The sequence below is a fragment of the Pan troglodytes genome, chromosome 8 (genome assembly GCF_028858775.2).
Source record: "Pan troglodytes isolate AG18354 chromosome 8, NHGRI_mPanTro3-v2.0_pri, whole genome shotgun sequence".
NCBI lineage: Eukaryota > Metazoa > Chordata > Mammalia > Primates > Hominidae > Pan > Pan troglodytes.
In genome coordinates this window covers 44,273,232-44,295,155 of record NC_072406.2, presented here as the reverse complement: position 1 = coordinate 44,295,155, position 21,924 = coordinate 44,273,232, and the positions used below count along the sequence as shown (strand labels likewise).

General features: G+C 36.0%; 1 long non-coding RNA gene across 1 annotated transcript; it reads left to right on the top strand.

Annotated features, from left to right (window-relative positions):
* Positions 1-2,536: 2,536 nt before the first annotated feature.
* LOC107976955 (uncharacterized) lies at positions 2,537-5,380 on the top strand. The gene is made up of 2 exons (XR_010146845.1): positions 2,537-2,649; positions 5,220-5,380. It is a non-coding gene; the product is annotated as an uncharacterized LOC107976955 (long non-coding RNA).
* The last annotated feature ends 16,544 nt before the right edge of the window (positions 5,381-21,924 follow it).

The following is a 21,924-nucleotide window of genomic DNA, read 5'->3' as shown; positions in this document are numbered from 1 at the left end:
TCTGGCCAAAGAGATGTAAGTGGTGTGCACAACATTGACAAAGATCTTCAAAAACAGATGCTTCACCATCCTTTCCCTTCCTCCTGTGGATTGAAATCCTGCTAGATTTTCTCAACTTGGGCAGAGCTGTCTAGAGCTCCTTAAGTTATGCAGAGCAAAAAGACTGAAGGAGCCTGAGTCCTTGACACTATGGAATACCATTACCAGCCCTGGACTTCCTCCTCCAGATTTCTCTTTCTCTTAGAAAGAAACGAATAAACCTCTTGCTTCAGCTGCCATTCTCTTAGGTTTTCTGTCATATGCAGCCAAAGTTAATCCTGTTCCATGTGGGAATGTGTATTTGTTTCCTATTGCTGCTGTTAAAAATTACCACAAACTTAGTGGATTAAAACAACATAAATCGGCCAGGCTCAGTGGCTCACACCTTTAATCCCAGCACTTTGGGAGGCCGAGGTTGGCGGATCGCTTGAGCTCAATAGTTCGAGACCAGCCAGGCAACATGGTGAAACCCTATCTCTACAAAAGGTACAAAAATTAGCTGAGCATGGTGGCACAGGCCTGTAATTCCAGCTACCTGGGAGGCTGAGGTGGGAAGATGACTTGAGCCCAGGAGGTGGAGGCTGCAGTGAGCCATGTTTGCACCACTGCATTTCAGTTTGGGCAACAGAGACCCTGTCTCCAAAAAAAAAAAATTGTTTTAATTAAAAGAAAAGTAAATGTATTATCTTACTATTTTGGAAGTGAGAAGTCCAAAGCAGGTCTCATAAGACTCAAATCAAGGTTTTGGCAGAAGTGAGTTCCTTCAGAAGGGCCTAGGGGAGACTCCATTTCCTGGCCTGTTTCAGCTTCTAGATGCTGCTCACATTCCTTGGTTTTGAGCCTCTTCCTCCGTCCTCAAAGTCAGCAACATCCAACAGAGTCCTTTGCATCTTGCCAGCTCACTCGTTCCTCTATTCTGCCTCCCTCTTCCAGTTATAAGGGCCTTAGTGACTAAACTGGGCCCACCCAGATAATTCAAAATATCTCTTCATTTAAAGGTCAGCTGATTAGCATGCTTAATTCCATCTACAATGTAAATTCCCCTTTGCCATATAACCAAACCTTTTCCCAGGTTTGGGGGATTAGGACGTGGACATCGTTGGGAGCCACTATCCCACCACTCACAGTATGCAAGTTTTGTATTTCATGATTGAGAAATATGTTTTATTTGTTCATCTTTAATTTGCAGATTTATAGCATTATGCTAATTGGTGATTACTCTGTATATAACATTTACATTGTGCCATGTAGAAGTATTAATTGTTCATTAGTTCACTTATTCAACTAATATTCTTTTTTTTTTTTTTTTTGAGGCAGAGTCTCCCTCTGTCACCCAGGCTGGAGTGCAGTGGCAGGATCTTGGCTCACTGCAACCTCTGCCTTCCGGGTTCAAGCGATTCTCCTACCTCAGTCTTCTGAGTAGCTGGGATTACAGGCATGCACCACTGTGCTCAGCCAATTTTTTGTATTTTTGGTAGAGACGGGGTTTTACCGTATTGGCCCGGCTGGTCTCGAACTCCTGACCTCAGGTGATCCACCCGCCTTGGCCTCTCAAAGTGCTGGAATTACACGTCTAACATTCTTGAGCATATTATATGTGGCAGACACTGCATGGAACTGTAAATGCCTAATTTGGTCCCTGACCTCAAGAAGCTTACAGGTTTGTGGGAGAAACATATATTAAAAGGCTGACACAAATGTCAAGGAAATATGGTTTACCTAAGAGAAAGATCTAAACAAACCCAGAGTCAAGGAAATCTTTCTTGGAGAAGTAATAGTGTTGTCAGAAGAGTAGGAGAAGAGAGTATTAAAGGCAGAAGTTACAGCATATGCAGAAATCTCAAAACGAAAGTATAGTGCTTTGTGGTACAAATCCAATAGCGTCAAAGCATTGAATAAAATGGGCTCATAGTTCCAGATGAGGCCTCAGAGGTCAGTAAGCAGGAGCCAAGCCGTACAAAGGTGCCAAGGACGTGGGATGTTGCACTGAAAGCACCTGTAGGCCATGAAGGGCCTTGAAGTTAACAGCGTCTACCGTATAGAAGATGTGAATTAGTGTTCTGTGAGGGAAACGAAAAAGTGAGCAGGACAGCATCAAGAGAACTTAACTTTTTAAAAAATTTCAGTTGTTATTTTAGACACGGGGGATACATGTGCAGGTTTGTTATATGGATATATTGCACCCAGGTAGTCGGCATAGTACCTGGTAGGTAGTTTTTCAACCCACACCCCTCCCTCTCTCTAGTAGTCTGCAGTACCTGTTGTTCCCATGTTTATGTCCACGTGTACTCCATGCTTAGCTCCTATTTGTGAGTGAGAACATGTGGTATTTGTATTTTTCTGTCCTTGCATTAATTTTGAATAATCATGTAAGAAGGAATAATTCTGCAAGGAAAAGCAACACAAAAATAAGATGTGACTTTGCAAATTAAGCACACATAAACAATAATATTTGCAGATTATCTTTTTTTTTTTTTTTTTTTTTGAGACAGGGTCCTGCTCTGTTGCCCAGGCTGGAGTGCAGTGGTGCGATCATGACTCACTGAAGCCTCGACCTCCTAGGCTTAAGCGATCTTCCCATCTCATCCTCCCAAGTACCTGGGACTACAGGTGTGCACCACCATGCCTGGCTAATTTTTTGTACTTTTTGTAGATACGGGGTTTTGCCATGTTGCCCAGGCTGGTCCAGAACTCCTGGGTTCAAATGATCCTCACACTTTAGCCTCCCAAACTGCTGAGATTACAGGAATGGCCCCCGCTATGCAGCCTAGATTATTTTAACAAGTAGTGCTGCACTGCTGCTAAAAGTTCAGCAATATAAAGCATAATTAATATTTCCCATGTTTACAATATTAATAAAGTTGTTCCAGGTGATATCTTTTTACAGTGGTCTTTCCAGGTCCTAATACTGCCTTAGTACAAGGCATGCCCTCAAAATTATATGATATATGAATTAATATAAAAAGGAGTCCCCAACGTATTTTTTAATACTTGCTATTTTTTCATTATTATATTTACTGCAGCCTAACATATACTAATGTCCTGTCATTCAGATTCTGCATCTTCTAGATTACCTGACATATTTCTGAGAAGGAAAATTAGTTTTCTTTCCCTCGATTTCAAATTACCTCAGCATTTCTCCAGGTATATCAGAATTCTTGGGGATTAGACAACCACATCCTGGTATGGACTTAGAATACCCAAGAATACCCAGAATAGCTAGTAATTCCCTCACATACATCCGGGTACTTTGTACATATCACTACTGTGGTGTTTATCACTTTTGTTTTTTCATTTTATTTTTATTTTTGTTTGTTTTTGTTTTTAGAGTTTTGCTCTTATTGCCCAGGCTAGAGTGCAATGGCACGATCTCAGCTCACTGCAACGTCTGCCTCCCAGGTTCAAGCGATTCTCCTGCCTCAGCCTCCCGAGTAGCTGGGATTACAGGTGTGTGCCACCATGCCTGGCTAATTTTTGTATTTTTAGTAGAGACGGGGTTTCACCATGTTGGCCAGGCTGGTCTCGAACTCCTGACCTCATGATCCGCCTGCCTCGGCCTCCCAAAGTGCTGGGATTACAGGCGTGAGTCACCACGCCCAGCCACATTTATCACTTTTACTACTTTTTTTTTAACATCTGTCTCCTAGTCTGAGCTTTCATTTTTGCATTTCTGATACGGAAAGCATTGTCTGATGGGAAGTACACTCAATAATTGTAGAAAAGAGGGAAAGTTTCTGCAGTTGGTAAAACATTCTGGTCCAGAAGTTTTATGAAGGGCAAATGGGACAGTGTATGTGAAGTGTTTTATGTAGGATCTGGCACATGGTAAACAGTATATGAAAGGTAACAAAAACAGCAAAGCAGACTCTCAGGAAAGATTAGAGTCAGATAGTAAGGGCATAATCCACTAGATTTCTACACAGTGACTTTCTGTTCAAGGCTTAAAGGTAAGATCATTTGTATCCCTAAAAATGTCACTTCAGGCATAGTTGGATTAATTCTAACCTAAAGAGCAAAAAGAAGAGATATTTCACTCATAGGTGGGATTGAACAATGAGAACACTTGGTCACAGGAAGGGGAACATCACACACCGGGGCCTGTTGTGTGGGGTGGGGGAGAGGGGAGGGATAGCATTAGGAGATACACCTAATGTAAATGATGAGTTAATGGGTGCAGCACAGCAACATGGCACATGTATACATATGTAACAAACCTGCACGTTGTGCACATGTACCCTAGAACTTAAAATTAAAAAGGAGATATTAACATGCTGTTTGTTTAACATCAGTTGGAATATTATGTTGTCTAGAATAACTGTTAGCTTACATTAGCTCTATTATTTAAGGAACTGTCTACGCGATAAGTAAACTTCTCATTTGAATGGTTCTAGCATAAAGAAAAGACAGATAATTAAGGTGATGGATGTCCCAAGTACACTGATTTGATCTTTACAAATTATATGAATGTATTAAATTATCACATGTTCTTCAAAACTGTGCACATCTGTTCTGCATCAATAAAAAATAAGTAAACTTTTTACCTTAGGATAAATTAACAGTATTTGCAATGCAGTTAGATGGCATAGGACTCTTACCATTCTTACACACTTCTTTTTAAAAATACAAGTTGTTGGGCATGGTGGCTCATGCCTGTAATCCCAGCACTTTGGGAAGTCAAGCCAGGAGGATTTCATGAGTCCGGGAGTTTGAGACCAGCCTGGGCAACATAGTGAAACCTTGTCTCTACAAAAAATAAAATTAGCCAGGCATGGTGGTACATACCTATAGTCCCAGCTACTCGGCAGGCTGAAGCAGGGGGATCCCTTGAACACAGGAGGTCGAGGCTGCAGTGAGCTGAGATTGTGCTATTGCACTCCAACCTGGACAACAAGTGAGGCCGTGTCTCAAAAAAAAAAAAAAGCGCAAGTTAAAGACTATAACAGAAATATTAAAACTTAGTCTTGTTTCTTGGTTTGTACCAGTTCAAACTGGTCCAAGCCAAATGATAGGAATTTATAATAAGGATGTGAGTTTTTGTTTTTGTTTTTTCACAGACCCTGAGAGTAGACATGTAGGCAGGTCACACAAGTGAATAATCAGAACATCTTTAGATAGGCAAGCAGCACCCCTCCATTTCTTGCCTCTGAGTCTGTCTGTACTTCTGTTTTGTTTTCTTTCAGGGCCTACTGCAGTGCATGAAGGTGGTATGAACTCAGAACTCTGAAGTCTGAGGAGACAAATACATGCCCACCATAACAACATCACACAATACCTAGAGTCAAAACAGTTATCCCTATTCCTACCCCCAACTGAGTTATTCAATAAAGCCTGCCTTATTGAATCTGTTTTCCCATGTATAGTTTATATAGTTACATAACAATTAGTTTTTTCCATATACTTAGGATAACTACATGTAATTTAGTATTCTGCTGTTTTCACTTACATATCACATACATTTTCCTGATACAGGTACATAGTCTTTATATTTGTCATTTTTCACTTGACTGCTATGTTTCTCAAATTGATATACTGTCGTTTCCTAAGCCAGTTATATATTGTTGAACATTTAAATTACTCCCTTTTTTGGTTTGTAAATAAACATTGTTATGATATAGTTTTTGTTTGGTTGGTTTTTGATCATTTCCTGGGAAAGTATTCTCAAAACTGAAATTACTGAATCAGTGGGAGTGAACACAGGTGTGTCTTTTAAAATATTTTATCTCATTGTGGTTTTGATTTGCATTTCTCTGATGGCCAGTGATGATGAGCATTTTTTCATGTGTTTTTTGGCTGCATAAATGTCTTCTTTTGAGAAGTGTCTGTTCATGTCCTCTGCCCACTTTTTGATGGGGTTGTTTGTTTTTTTCTTGTTAATTTGTTTGAGTTCATTGTAGATTCTGGATATTAGCCCTTTGTCAGATGAGTAGGTTGCAAAAATTTTCTCCCATTTTGTAGGTTGCCTGTTCACTCTGATGGTAGTTTCTTTTGCTGTACAGAAGCTCTTTAGTTTAATTAGATCCCATTTGTCAATTTTGGCGTTCGTTGCCATTGCTTTTGGTGTTTTAGACATGAAGTGCTTGCCCATGCCTATGTCCTGAATGGTATTGCCTAGGTTTTCTTCTAGGGTTTTTATGGTTTTAGGTCTAACGTTTAAGTCTTTAATCCATCTTGTATTGATTTTTGTATAAGGTGTAAGGAAGGGATCCAGTTTCAGCTTTCTACATATGGCTAGCCAGTTTTCCCAGAACCATTTATTAAATAGGGAATCCTTTCCCCATTGCTTGTTTTTCTCAGGTTTGTCAAAGATCAGATAGTTGTAGATATGCGGCATTATTTCTGAGGGCTCTGTTCAGTTCCACTGATCTATATCTCCGTTTTGGTACCAGTACCATGCTGTTTTGGTTACTGTAGCCTTGTAATACAGTTTGAAGTCAGGTAGTGTGATGCCTCCAGCTTTGTTCTTTTGGCTTAGGATTGACTTGGCGATGCGGGCTCTTTTTTGGTTGCATATGAACTTTAAAGTAGAGAAACGCAAATCAAAACCACAATGAGATACCATCTCACACCAGTTAGAATGGCAGTCATTAAAAAGTCAGGAAACAACAGGTGCTGGAGAGGATGTGGAGAAATAGGAACACTTTTACACTGTTGGTGGGACTGTAAACTAGTTCAACCATTGTGGAAGTCAGTGTGGTGATTCCTCAGGGATCTAGAACTAGAAATACCATTTGACCCAGCCATCCCATTACTGGGTATATACCCAAAGGACTATAAATCATGCTGCTATAAAGACACATGCACACGTATGTTTATTGCGGCACTATTCACAATAGCAAAGACTTGGAACCAACCCAAATGTCCAACAATGATAGACTGGATTAAGAAAATGTGGCACATATACACCATGGAATACTATGCAGCCATAAAAAATGATGAGTTCATGTCCTTTGTAGGGACATGGATGAAATTGGAAATCATCATTCTCAGTAAACTATCGCAAGAACAAAAAACCAAACACCGCATATTCTCACTCATAGGTGGGAATTGAACAATGAGATCACATGGACACAGGAAGGGGAACATCACACTCTGGGGACTGTTGTGGGGTGGGGGGAGGGGGGAGGGATAGCATTGGGAGATATACCTAATGCTAGATGACGAGTTAGTGGGTGCAGTGTACCAGCGTGGCACATGTATACGTATGTAACTAACCTGCACAATGTGCACATGTACCCTAAAACTTTAAGTATAATAATAAAAGAGAAAAGAAGTCTCCAAAAATATATATATATATTTTATCAGCTTCCTCTCAAGAAGGATTGTACCAACGTGTGTTGCCACTAGAAGTATATGAGTTTGTCTCACCATGCTTCAAAATTTTTCAAAACTGGTAGCTTATTCACGCTGGAACATATGAATTGTTCAACATTTTAGAAAATATATATATGAAAACACTTAAATGGACTAATCACAAGCATATGTAAATATGTAATAAATTCCACCACTGATTAAGCCAGTGATCCTGCTAGCTCAGTATCTTGAGACCTAGTTAAGGTCTTTTGTGTTAAATTCACCAATAGCGTTTCAAAAAAAATGTTACTTTTTATTTCTGAAGGCTTTTGCAAAGGAATGGCTTTGGTTTTATGACCAGTTTTGTCTTTGAAATTATCTGTCTAGACTTTGGCCAAGGTGTTCTATTAATTGTCAAATGTGATTGAATTTAATCACATGTTTCTTTCTAGTTTACTTTATAAGGTGTTCCTGCACATCATAAAAAATGCCCACAAGGAGTCAAATTATGTTATTCCTAGATTTGATACTGTTTTATATTATTGCTATATAGGCTTAGATAAGTATGTTGTTGTACCTTCAGAAGCCATATTTTAGCTACAGGTAAAGCCATTCTTAATTAGAATAGTATATAAAGCATACACATGGGAAACCAACATTATTCAGCATGTTTTGCTATTACTAACAACAACTTATGTTATTTTAATATTGTAAATAGTTCTGGAATTTTATTTTCTATATATTGAATTACATTAAATAAGTAAATTTTCTCTTTAGTAGCTTATTTCCTGAATCTGTGCATTTGATATCATGCTATTGATTGGTAAGCACCAATAAATATCTATGTTAATTTCTAAAAAATAATGTCATAAAATTATGGAAGATTTTCTGGCAGAGATTTTCATTAGCCAACTGGTGACATTTTTAGTAAATGCCAAAAAGTAATATATGAATATATAAAACATCAAATGTTTAGCATAAACTTTATAAATAACAGAAATGCCTAGTAGAAGAAAGTATACAGATATTGTCTGCTAAAATAAAGATTTATAAATTGACTATATGAAAAAATATAATTAGTCTCTTGAACTGAACAAATTGATTATAGTTCTGGTTTTGTTTTCTATGTCTGTGGAAGTCATAGTAAATCAAGAAAACGTACAGCTTGAATTCTGCTGTTTTTTTCCTTACTACCTAGTTTGCTTACATTTTTTTGTCCTCCCTTGAACTCACTTTCTCCAGACTTTGGGTATGGCATGGGCATAAATCAAACCACTCAGATCCACTTTTGGAGGTTGGTGTTGCTTTTAAAGCACGTCCTTGTATCTGTTCTCCTTCCACTGCTAGTCATTGCAGAACTGACCATAAGCTATCAACCACACAAAAGCTTCTGATGCAAAGAATTTGACAACCCATTAGCTAGAAAACTATTCCCTGAATAATCCAAAATCGATTGAAGCCTTTCCCCCACATATAACATTATTCTGCCATTCCATTCATTTCTGCATTCCTCCTTTGTATAGTCTTGGGAAACATAGATCAGTGATGTAGTTGCGAAAGACATCATGATACCAAATAGGAAACAAGGATTTGGAAGACACTTTGGACCTCTTAATTTCCAGGCCACTTGATAGCAGATACAGTTCATTACACAAGAAAATTGCTTGATCTTGGGAAAAGAGGGTGCTGGAGGTGAGGGAAAATGTGTTAGTCACCAAGACGGTTCACCTTGCAATTCAATCATTTAGATCTAACTGGAGAATGATTGCTGCCATATTCCAGAAAAAGAATGAAAACCTCATTTCACAATAAGATGGTGAATGATACATCTTCTGTGTTTAGATGCTAGAAGAAAGGAAGGTTCTTTATTCCCCACTCTCCTCCCCTCCCCATCTACCCATTATTCTTTATAACTACAAATCCCATGGTTAAATTCTGTTGTACTGAATAAACATAAACTCAGAGCTCTGCCAGCACAATATTCTAAAGCATAAAGTGTAAATATTTAGAAAAAATATGAGAAGTATTTTAGTGGATATTTTGTTATATGTTCAGTATTTATATAAATGTTTCCATAATATACACAATTTTGAATGACATAATTCTTTCTCTACTTCCTCTTCTCTAGTTGGGCAGTTCTGTGAACACAAAACATCTCCTTCTCTGACGTTTCACTTGTCAGGAAGATCCTCTCATTTCCCACCCTTTACCCCTCCCCATCTGTCCTTTATTCTTTTTTGATTCCCCTAGTCTCTGACCACCCACTTCAAATATCTACCATATTTGTGTTACAATCAATTGTTCCATGCCTTATGCTATAAACACTTTTATGATAGACACCATTACTAATAACTTCTGTTATAGTGATGAGCACATCTGAAAAACATATTTTAAAAATAGATATACCATCTATGGCTGGTATGGGACAAGGGTTCTAATTGGAAACTGATATAGAAGGAGATCACAGTTTGTCTCAGAGGAGTAAATAACCTGAACCTAACCCAATAAGAAGCACAAAGGCTGAAAAAGTGATAACTCTTTTTAAATGAGCTACCGAGGATTAACCATTGCATATGGTATTTGTATATTGTATATCTGAGTCCTGTGAGCTAAGGAAAAAAAGATTGATTTTTGGAGCAGGCATCTTTACCATGACTAGGCAAAATCAAAAAGGGAAATAGCAGTCAGAAGTTGATAGATGTCCACTATCAAAAACAACTTAAACTCTGATTTAGAGTTTAATAACTCTGGAATAAAAATGGATCTAGATTGCCCATGAATGTAAGGACACATAATAATACATCTCTGGAGTTATGGAGACAGAAAAGGTCAAGAGTATATCTTCTCGAGAGTATACCTTTCATGGAGACAACTAAGCTGGGAGAAAAGCTAATATTGCATTGCTGGTAGCATAACCCACAAATATCATTAAAAATTCTTTTGGAACATAAAAAATTTATGTTAATGTAGTATATGGAACCAAGAGGTAATAACTATAGTAGTTCCTTTTGGACCAAAATAAATTGCCAACCACATATATAATTAATTTTCAAAACTCTCAAGGTATTATGTCTTCAATATGCACCTTCTAAATTAGTTAAATAGAGGAATCAAGAAATGGTAGAAAGAGGGGTGAAGGAAAGAAAATTTTTTAAAGATATCACAAGACATAGTTGTCATAGGAAGAAATTTAAACAGCAGGGCAACCTTTCTCAAAAAGATGTATCACAAGATTACCTCTAGTCAAAAATGACTGCAGAGTAGAAAGAAATCTCAGAAGCCTACCAAAAAGGTAATTTAGGCAAAGGGAAGGAAGGAAGGGAGGGAGGGAAGAAGGGAGGATGGGAGGGAGGGAGGGAGGGAGGGAGAAAAAAGAAAAGAATTCCCTACTACCACATTAAAAAAATGTTTTAGGACACTTTAGAGTCATTGTGTCTCAGACCCCCAAAATTGATTTCCATAAGAATAAAGATAGTTTTAGTTTTACACAGAGACACATATACATACACAGGGTGTAGTGACTGAGAATCTTAAAAGAGTAAAATGAAACAAAACGTGTATTAACTGAATATCTCAGAAAAATGATTATGATAAAAAGATAAGGGCCTAGCGACACTATCCAAAGGGGAAAAATAAACTGGAAAGAATTAAACATAAATACAACTAATACAATTTTTCCAGAAAGAAATGTCAACAGAGAATACCTTTTAAAAGTTGTTCCAGTGCTGGGAAACCTAGATACCCACTTGCAGAATGAAATTAGAACCTTATCTCATATCTTACAAAAATCAACTCAAAATGGGTTAAAAACTTAAACATAAGATCTGAAACTGTGAACCTACTCAAAGAAAACATAGGGAAACAGCTCTATGACATTGGTCTGGGCAATGATTGTTTTGGATATGATGACAAAAACACAGGCAACAAAAGCAAACATATAATAGACAAATAGGATTACATCAAAAGAAAAAGCTCTGCATAGCAAAGGAAACAATCCGCAGAGTAAAGAGACAACCAATGGAATGGGAGAAATATTTGCAAAGTATTCATCTGATAAGGGGTTAATATCCAAAATACATAAGGTACTCAAACAACTCAGTAGGAAGAAAACAACTCAAATAAAAAATGAACAAAGTACCTGAATAAATAGACATTTCTCTAAAGATGACATACAATGGCCAATAGATACGTGAAAAAATGCTCAACATCTCCAATCACAAAACCACAATGAATTATTACCTCCTACTTGTTAGAATGGTGATTAACAAAAATGAAAGAGAACAAGTGCTGGCAAGAATGTGGAGAAAAGGGAACGCTTGTAGACTGTTGGTGGGAATGTAAATTAGTACAGCCACTATGAGAAACAATATGGAAGTTTCTCAAAAATAGAACTGCCATATGATCCAGCAATCCTGCCACTGCCATATATATCTGAAGGAAATGAAATCAATGTGTTGAAGAGATATCTGCACTACCATGTTCACTTCAACATTATTCACAATAGCCAAGATATTGAACCAACCTGAGTTTCCATCAGAGGATGAATAGATAAGGAAAATGTGGTATATGCACACAATAGAGTACTATTCAGCCCTAAAGCAGGAAATCCTGTCATTTGTGACAGTGTCCTGAAGGGCATTATATTAACTGAAATAAGTCAGGCACAGAAAGAGAAATAACGCATGATTTCACTTACATATGGAATCTAAAAAGTTGAACTCATAGATGCAGGGAGTAGAATGGTGGTCACCAGTGGCTAGAGGGTGGAGGAGTTGGAGAAATGTTGGTCAGAGGATACAAAATTTCTGTTAGGAGGAATAAATTCAAGAGATCTGTTGTACATCATGGTGCCTATAGTTAATAACAATATAGTATATATTTGAAAATTGCTAGAAGAGTAGACTTTAAGTTTTGTCAACACAAAAATTGTATGAGGTGATGCATATGTTAATTAGCTTGACAGGCTATTCGTAATGTATTTATTTATCAAAAGATGTTCTACATCATAATTATATACAATTTTGTCAATTTAAAAAAAGTCATCCAAATCATTAACAATGGTCTTAGAAAAAAGAAATCACGGTGAAATAAAATGATTATTTAAGGGATTCTGAGTAGAGCTAACTATTGGTTTCAGGCATAGTAATTATTGTTCTTTCAGTCGAGAGGAAGGTCAGTGTAGTAGGTCATTACAGAAAATACTGCTAGAATGTTTTTAGAAAACTGGATAGAGCTGCATACCTATGTAGGATAAAATATTAAGAGACCAACTATTAAGCCAAATATGTCAAAATGTGCCGTTTAACCTTCTAACCCTAGTTTGGATCCAAGGGAAAGTGCCTAATCTTTTTTAAAGAGAGATACTTAAGAATTTCTTTATTCATTTTTCTGACAAATATTTATTGACCTGCTTCTACGTACCCAGGCACCATTCTAATTTCTTAAGATACATTAAGGAATCAGATAGACAAAAATCTCTGCCTAGCAGAATTTATATTATAGTAAATGAGACACGTAACATGCAGCAAATGCAATAAATAGGTAAATTACATAATGTGTTTGAAGAGGATTAAATGCTATGAAAAAATAGAGCTGGGTAAGAGTGATTGGAGTTGCAGAGGAATTGTGATTTCCTCTTTTAAGTTACAAGACATGAAAACTTGAGTGCCTCTACAACATGTTTTCAGAAAGGTGCACACCAGGTATATCAAGGGGGATGTCTGTGGAGCCAGGCATATCGAGGGCAGGGGGTGTCCAGTAAATGAGTGTTTGATTTTTAACTACTTAATTATTGTATGGTTCAAAGCAGTTGTTATAGCAGAAAGTAAGGTGTAGAATTCTCATAATAGAAATACACAGTTTTTCATGAGTTCTATAATAAACAAAATCTGTGGTGTCTCCCATTAACTGAATCCCTAACACCTGTTCTCTTTATTTACCTTACTTTTGTTTTTCATTTTGTCAAATACCATTTCACTACTGTTTTAAAACAAAATAATTGAACATATGTGGAGTTTTAGTCACAAAACATTTACATTTTTTCCATCAATGTTAATGATAATATAATCATCTATGTTTGTATGTTTATGAAAAGAGGAATAATTTATTTAACTACCACAGATAAATATGTGCAGCTCCTGCATTTGAGCAGGGACCAAAGAATATGAAGAGATTTACTAACTTAGGGATAGGCTAGGGCCCTTTGGCTTGGCTTCATGTATCTTTTGCTTAGCTTTTTAAATTTTATGCACCTATGTTACTGCAGTAATAGTCTCAGTAGGGGTTATTGTTAATGACACTCAAATTCAAGACCATACAGATATTGGAACCTCTGCTTTTTTTTTCTCAACCCTTGAAAAAACATTAGAATTAAGAAAGTAATGTATTATTATTAAGCTACAGTAATAATAGTTCTAAAGAGCTTTACCCTCTTTACCAGTTAAAATCTCATTTAATCCTATAGTAACATTATGATATCAGGATGTCAGTGTTCCTTGGAACCTGAGAAAGAGGTGACTTTATCAAGGTCACCAAACTAGTGGGGTTAGTTAGGGGTTGGGTCAAGAAGAATACTACACAGTAACAAACAAACAGCAACACCTAAGTTATTTCTGTTTAAGGGACTTGGTTTTGTTGTAAAACCTGAAAAAGTATTTAATAGAGTTTACCAAATCTAGATTTAGCATTGTTTAAGTCAGTGCCCGTCATTACATGACTAAGCATCTTTCCTTTCACTCCACTGTTCTGTTTCCTGCCCCAGCCAGCAGCTCTGCTCACCTCATCTCACCTTTCCTTTTCATCTCAGGAGGGTAGGAACAGAACTGTTATAATCTCCAGCAAGGGAAGCAACCAAGTATGTAAAAAGAATTGTAATTGGCTTATTTTTAATCTTATGCTCACTTAGTGTATGAACTGTAAACTTTTTAAAAGGTGAAATACAACCCTTACCCAGCTCTATTTTTTCATAGTATTTAATCCTCTTCACATACATTATATAATTTATCTATTTATTGCATTTGTTGCATGTTACGTGTCTCATTTACTATAATATAAATTCTGCTAGGCAGAGATTTTTGTCTCTTCTATATCATCTCTTCTATAATAATTCTTAATCATAATTTTTAAGCTTGAAAAATTCTCAAATGATATTGTAAAAATTAATATTTCAAAGCCAGTTTTTAAACACTCTCTCTATAATTTATGAATGAAACCAAACTTTTAGAGTTGAAATTTTTGAACTATTCCAGTCCCAATTATTACAGATGTAGAATTGCTAAACACTGGGTCATTTTAGTCTTCTATCAATTAATGAGTTTCTAGAACATTAATTGCCATAGGCTTTGCTTCAGGTCTCTCTTTCCTAAGTCTGGTCATTAACTAGACTTGCAAAAGAATAACCTACGGCATTTTGTTTTATGAAACAGCAGCAACAAAAATTACTATTCTTGAAATCTAAAGGATTTTTTTCTTGCAGTTCAAAAATTTTAGAGTCCTTTAAGACTCTTTTTTTTGCATTCTAAGACATTGGTAGACAAATTTAATTGCATATTGAATAATGAGATGAAATTTAGCATTATCCAACAGGAATGACCCACCCACCCACTTCCAGATGAAAGCATCGTATTATTTATTGAGTGTCTCTAAAGATTAAAATAACTTCCCAGGTAAGGAGACTTAACAGCCTCATTCCAGATCTTTACAGGATTATTAGGATAGTCTTCCTTATTGTTCAAATCGGTACTACTTTTGGGTTTAGGGATTTTCTGCCTGGTTTTCTTCTTAACTAGAAAGAAGGGAAGTCCCTCTCCTTGAATATGGAATTCCACAGCCTCTCATCTACTCAAGGACTTTTATCCTGAAATTAACCTTCTTTCTTCTGCATCAGTATCCCCCTCAGTAATACAACGTGCTGTAATATTGTTACAGCCAGTGGTAGGTTCTCTGTCCTCGTGCTCCTTCCTGTGGCAAATCCTCACAGTTGGTCCTCTATCCTCCTTGAAATACTTCCTGCACTTGGCCTGTAGGACACCATGCTGTACTCGCCTGATTTCCCTAATGCTTTTCTAGCTACTCCTTTCAGGCTCCCTTACTTGTTGATCCTCCTCTCCCCGAACTATCAACATTAGACTGCCAGGGCCCAGTCCTTGCATGTCTTTCCTTCTCTGTCCACGTACCTTCTCTAAGCGATAAATATTCTTAGCTTTATGCCAATCATCTATATGCCAGTGGCTCCCAAATAAATATCTCCAGTCTGAATCAATTAACTCCAGGCTTAATTGGCCTCTTTATTTGGATGGCTAATAGACACTGCAAACTTAAAACTTCCCCAAACTGAGCTTCGGATACCAACCCCACTCACCAAATCTGTTCCTTCTGCAATCTCAATCTTTTATTTCACACAGTAGTAATTCCGTCCTTTGAAAGGCTTGGGCCAAAACCTTGGGGTTAAACTTGACTATTCTTTTTCTTAAACCCCTTGTTCAATTCTTAAGAAAGCTCATACGTTCTTTTTTCAAAATACATCCAGAATTTGACTATTTTAAATCAGTTCCCCTCCCACTACCTGGGCTTAGCCACCGTCATCACTCACCTGCTGGCAGGTGAGTGTGATCACCTCCCCCGCTGGCATTTCTTGTTTCTACCTTTGTCATCTTTCAGCCTGTTTCAATGGAGCAGCCAAAGTAATTCTGTGAAAACATAAGTAGATCATGGTTTTGTTCAAAACTTCCAATGACTTCACCTCTTAGTAAATTATAGCCAACATTCTTACAATGGTCTTCAAGGTCTGCATGGTCTGTTCACACTCAACTCTCCAACGTTATGTCCTGCACTCTCCATCCTTCACTATTCTAGCCACATCCGCCTCCTCAATGCTCCTTGAATATACCAGGTATGTTTCTACCTTAGAGCAGGGGTTAGAACCAAGGCTTTTCAGATTCCAAAGACTATTCTAAATCTAAATAATTTAATAGAGACTCTCCAGAAATCCTAATGAGAATATTCTCATAAAATGTACTACTACCTTAATCACATGCTCGTTTTTAAATGCCCTTATTCAAAGGAATTCTAAACAGAGTACTTCATTCTCCTGGGTTATTTCCAAAAATCTGGTATAAACAATTATGAGACTAACTAGAAAAATACCTAACAGTTATTTGACATCTGATATGTACATACTAACTATGAGTGATTCAACTAAAAGCATCTAAATACAGTCAGCAAATGTTTATTTAGTATCTATTAAGTGCTGCCATATACTCTAAACTCATAGATTTCAGGTCCTGTGTTTGGGGGATACAGTGGTAAAAGATACATACACATATACACACATGCATGTACATGCACACACATATATACACATGCCTAATAAAAAATGTACACCTCTATACAGAACACCATAAAACATATATACACATATAGTGTGTGCATGTACATGCATGTGTGTTTATGTATATATATATATAGAGAGAGAGAGAGAGAGAGGAAGAGAATAAGAGAGAAACTGGAGAAGGCCCAAGTGATTCTGAAAAAGGGACTATTAAGTGCCTTTGTCCAAAAGGAAATATAACATATGGTTATTAAATGAATCCAAGAATGCAAGTTTTATTCAACATCATAATATCAGTTAATGAATTCATCATATTAACTAAATAAAAATTGTCTCAATTTTGATAATTTTAAGATCACCTTGATTATCTCGATCTCAAATTTGCATAAAACACCTCTGATATATTCAACATTCATTAATGATGTAAAGAAAGCTCTTTAAAAACTAGGAATAGAAGGAAATTTACTTAATCTGATGAAGAGTACCTGAAAAAACCTTATATCAAACATAGTATCTCTCATTAGGATCCAAGTGAAATAATGATGTCTAATCAGTATTATAATGGATAGTCTAGCCAGTGCAATAAGGCAAGAAAAAGACATAAAATGCATAAGGATCAGAATGTAAGAAATAAAATTAATCATTCAGTGGTGATATGATTGGGTCACAGAAAACCCAAAAGAATCTTCTGATAAAGTTTTAGAGTGAATAAGAACATTTATCAAGAATGCTAAGTACAAAATCAATACACAAAAATTGGTTGTAATTCTCCATACCAGAAATAAACATCATCTAGAAAAAAATTAAAGACATCATAAAGAACAGTTCTTCAAAGCATCAAATACCTAGGAGTAAGCCTAATAAAAAATGTACACCTCTATACAGAACACCATAAAACATTTTCAAAAGCATAGAAGACCTTAATAAATATGTATGCATTGGATGATGTTAGTTCTCCCTACATTCATTGGGTTTAATGTAATGAATATATTCAAACATATTCAATAAAAGTTCCAGTAGGTTTTTATGAAAACTGACAAGCTGATTCTAAAATTTACATGGAAATGCATAGGGCCCAAAATAGCTAAGAGTCTTGAAATAGAAGAGGAATTACAGAGAAATTATAAAACAAAGTAATTAAGAGTTTGGATTTTAAAAAAAGGCTAATGAACCAGAAAGGAGAGTTCAAAAACTGATTTATGTATATTTATAGACTCTTGATTTGTGACAGGTGGCATCTTTTCGATAAATGGTGTTGAGTCAATTGCCTATCCATATGGTAAAAATGAAACTTGACCCTGAATTAATACCATACACAAAAATCCATACAAGCAAATTGTAGTGATTGTATATAAATATGAAATTTCAAACATTAAGCCTTCTAGAAAATAAGATACAAGATTATTTTCAGGTTCTTAGGCGAGGCCAAGTTTTGTTAGAATTAAAAAAGCATTATCTAAAAAGAAAAAGATTGATAAATTAGACTGTATTAAAATTAAGAACTTCCATCATTTAAAGACATCAATAAAGTAAAATTGAAAACCACAAAGTAAAAGACCCATACATTTGCAGCCTGTATAACCAAAAAAGAGCTCATACCGAGACTATGGAAGAACTACAGATGAGTAAGAAATATACAAATAACCAAATAGAAAAGCAGGCAGAAGACTTCAACAGAGCTCCACAAAGCAGGATATCCAAATGGCCAATAAAGCTATGGAAAGGGGCATCATTACTCTTCAGGGGAACGGAAGACAGAACCATAAAAGAGATGTCACTTCAAATCCACCAGAATGGATAAAACAGAAAAGCCTGGCAGGGCTCTGTGGAGAGGATATAGAGCAGTGGACACACATATATTGCTGGTAGGAATCTAAATTGGTACTGGCAGTTTAGAAAACTATTCTGTATTATATACTAAAGCTGACCAGACTCAAGCCTTATGACCCAGCAAAATTCCACTCCTAGGTGTAACTGCATACATATGTGCACCTGCGTACATAAGTGCAAAGACATGTACACACATGTCCACAGCAGCACATATATAAATAGCAGTGTAAAATGTCCATTCAAACAATGGGCATTCAGAACACTAACCATTGTGTTTCCATTTATATAAAGTTCAAAAATAGACAAAACTAATCTATGGTGATAAAAATCAGAATATTGGTTACTTCTCAGAAAGTGAGAGGGTTTAGATATGGAGAGGGACCAAGAGGAGGATTTTGGCATGTTAGTGTTACTGACATTCTATTTTTTGACCTGGGTGGTGGTTATAAAAATGTTCACTTTGTGTTAATTTGCTGAGATAGACACTTACGATTTATACTTTAATATATCTCTATTATACTACAATATTTCTTGAAAGATTTCTTAAAATCCCCATTGCAATATAGGAACTAAATAGGTACCATGTTTACCTGTTTTCCCAATTGATTTGTTTCTGTTTCAGTGTGCTACAATTGTTGGAAAAGGCATTATGTGAACTAATAAATATAGTAGAACCTCAGGAAAACATACCCTTGGCCATACCTATTACTGTATGTTTTCCTGGATATTTTGGGTTCACAAGCATGGGAAAACAATGTTTTAAGAGGTACTTAATCAAATAAATGCTTTTAAATAATATTTTTATTCCAAATGAATACATTCTTCTGTGGTCCAGACATTAGTCTATGCCTGCATTTTCAATACATGTAAAATATAGTTTTTTTAAAAAATGAAGTGTGATAATACCTTACATATTATTTTGTGACTTATTTTACATCTCAAATATGTTTGAAATCTATTTATAAAAACAAATGTCTGTCTACCTAATATATATATTTTTTCTTTTTTTATTATTATTATACTTTAAGTTTTAGGGTACATGTGCACAATGTGCAGGTTAGTTACATATGTATACATGTGCCATGCTGGTGTGCTGCACCCATTAACTCGTCATTTAGCATTAGGTATATCTCCTAATGCTATCCCTCCCCCCTCCCCCCACCCCACAACAGTCCCCAGAGTGTGATGTTCCCTTTCCTGTGACCATGTGTTCTCATTGTTCAATTCCCATCTATGAGTGAGAACATGTGGTGTTTGGTTTTTTGTCCTTGAGATAGTTTACTGAAAATGATGATTTGCAATTTCATCCATGTCCCTACAAAGGACATGAACTCATCATTCTTTATGGCTGCATAGTATTCCATGGTGTATATGTGCCACATTTTCTTAATCCAGTCTATCATTGTTGGACATTTGGGTTGGTTCCAAGTCTTTGCTATTGTGAATAGTGCCGCAATAAACATACGTGTGCATGTGTCTTTATAGCAGCATGATTTATAGTCCTTTGGGTATATACCCAGTAATGGGATGGCTGGGTCAAATGGTATTTCTAGTTCTAGATCCCTGAGGAATCGCCACACTGACTTCCACAATGGTTGAACTAGTTTACAGTCCCACCAACAGTGTAAAAGTGTTCCTATTTCTCCACAACCTCTCCAGCACCTGTTGTTTCCTGACTTTTTAATGATTGCCATTCTAACTGGTGTGAGATGGTATCTCATTGTGGTTTTGATTTGCATTTCTCTGATGGCCAGTGATGATGAGCATTTTTTCATGTGTCTTTTGGCTGCATAAATGTCTTCTTTTGAGAAGTGTCTGTCATATCCTTTGCCCACTTTTTGATGGGGTTGTTTTTTTCTTGTAAATTTGTTTGAGTTCATTGTAGATTCTGGATATTAGCCCTTTGTCAGATGAGTAGGTTGAGAAAATTTTCTCCCATTTTGTAGGTTGTCTGTTCACTCTGATGGTAGTTTCTTTTGCTGTGCAGAAGCTCTTTAGTTTAATTAGATCCCATTTGTCAATTTTGGCTTTTGTTGCCATCGCTTTTGGTGTTTTAGACATGAAGTCCTTGCCCATGCCTATGCCCTGAATGGTAATGCCTAGGTTTTCTTCTGGGGTTTTTATGGTTTTAGGTCTAACGTTTAAGTCTTTAATCCATCTTGAATTATATTTTTATAAAATGTTAAGATATTAAAACTCATAAGATGATAGAAAATAAACTCCCTTTTACCTTTGCCCTCCCACATTACTAATTCCCAGAATCAAGCATGTTAAAAGATTCTCTGTGTGTATGCCATTGTGGGTTTTTGTTTTCATTTTTGTGTGTGTTTTTTTTTTTTTACAGAGTTTGAGATCATACTCTTCCAACTTTTCTTTCACAAATATACTTTCAGCACTTTACCTATCAGTGCATAAATATCTACATCCATTCTATATCAGTCCTTTAAATGTAGATAATATCTGTATCATTCTTTTTAATGATATAATATTATCATTTTTAATGATAATAATGATATAATTTAATTTTTAATTATAATTAATTTTTAATGATATAATATTCCAACATAGAGAAATTTCATAATTTATTTAGCCTTTCTTCTAATAATAGTCTTCTTCCAGTTTTTTCTTTACAAAAATGATACAACAAACATCTGTGTACTTACACGTGTGTGTGCATGCATATGTGTGTATCTTCATATATTTCAGAAAATACAAGAACCGCTGGGTTAAGAGTATAAATATTTTTAAATACTAAAAATAACTCAAACCATACTTCTGTGAGTAGTCATTGCTATTGGATACAACATCACAGCAAAACAAATGTAATCAAGAATTTAAGTAAGGCACCAACATGGAAACCAATGTGCCTCTTAAGGCAAGAAGACTATTAAAGGTTGATGTGAGATTTAGTGGAAAGGAATACATATGGGAGATAATTTACTGCTGCCCCAAGCTTATAGCCATATCACCCATTTTTTCCTTAGTAGTTAATAAAAACTAATGTCAAATATAAAATGGACAAACAAAACTATAAGCCAACATTGATAGATAGAAATTATAATACAATATAATTAAGTGATCAATTTATAATACTTATAGTCAAGTGAAATATTTCACTTAGATTCCTTAAAATTAGAAATTGTCTTCTCAGGATTAGGCCACATTTTCTCTGAAAATCCATCATCCTTGAGTCATGCTGTTCTAAGGATGAGTTTTTCTTCTAATGGACAATTGTTGATGGTTTAAATCTGTACCTACCGCTGACATTGGGTTTTAGTTTAACCCCAGGACATGAAGACATCAGAATCTCTTAGCGATAAAGCAGTGGATATTATATGTATTAATGTGCTCTAAAGATAGTTAAATTTGGACGGGAGCAAATAAAATTTTTTCTTTACAGCCAGCAAATTAGTACTGTGGCTCCTTGTCATTTACCT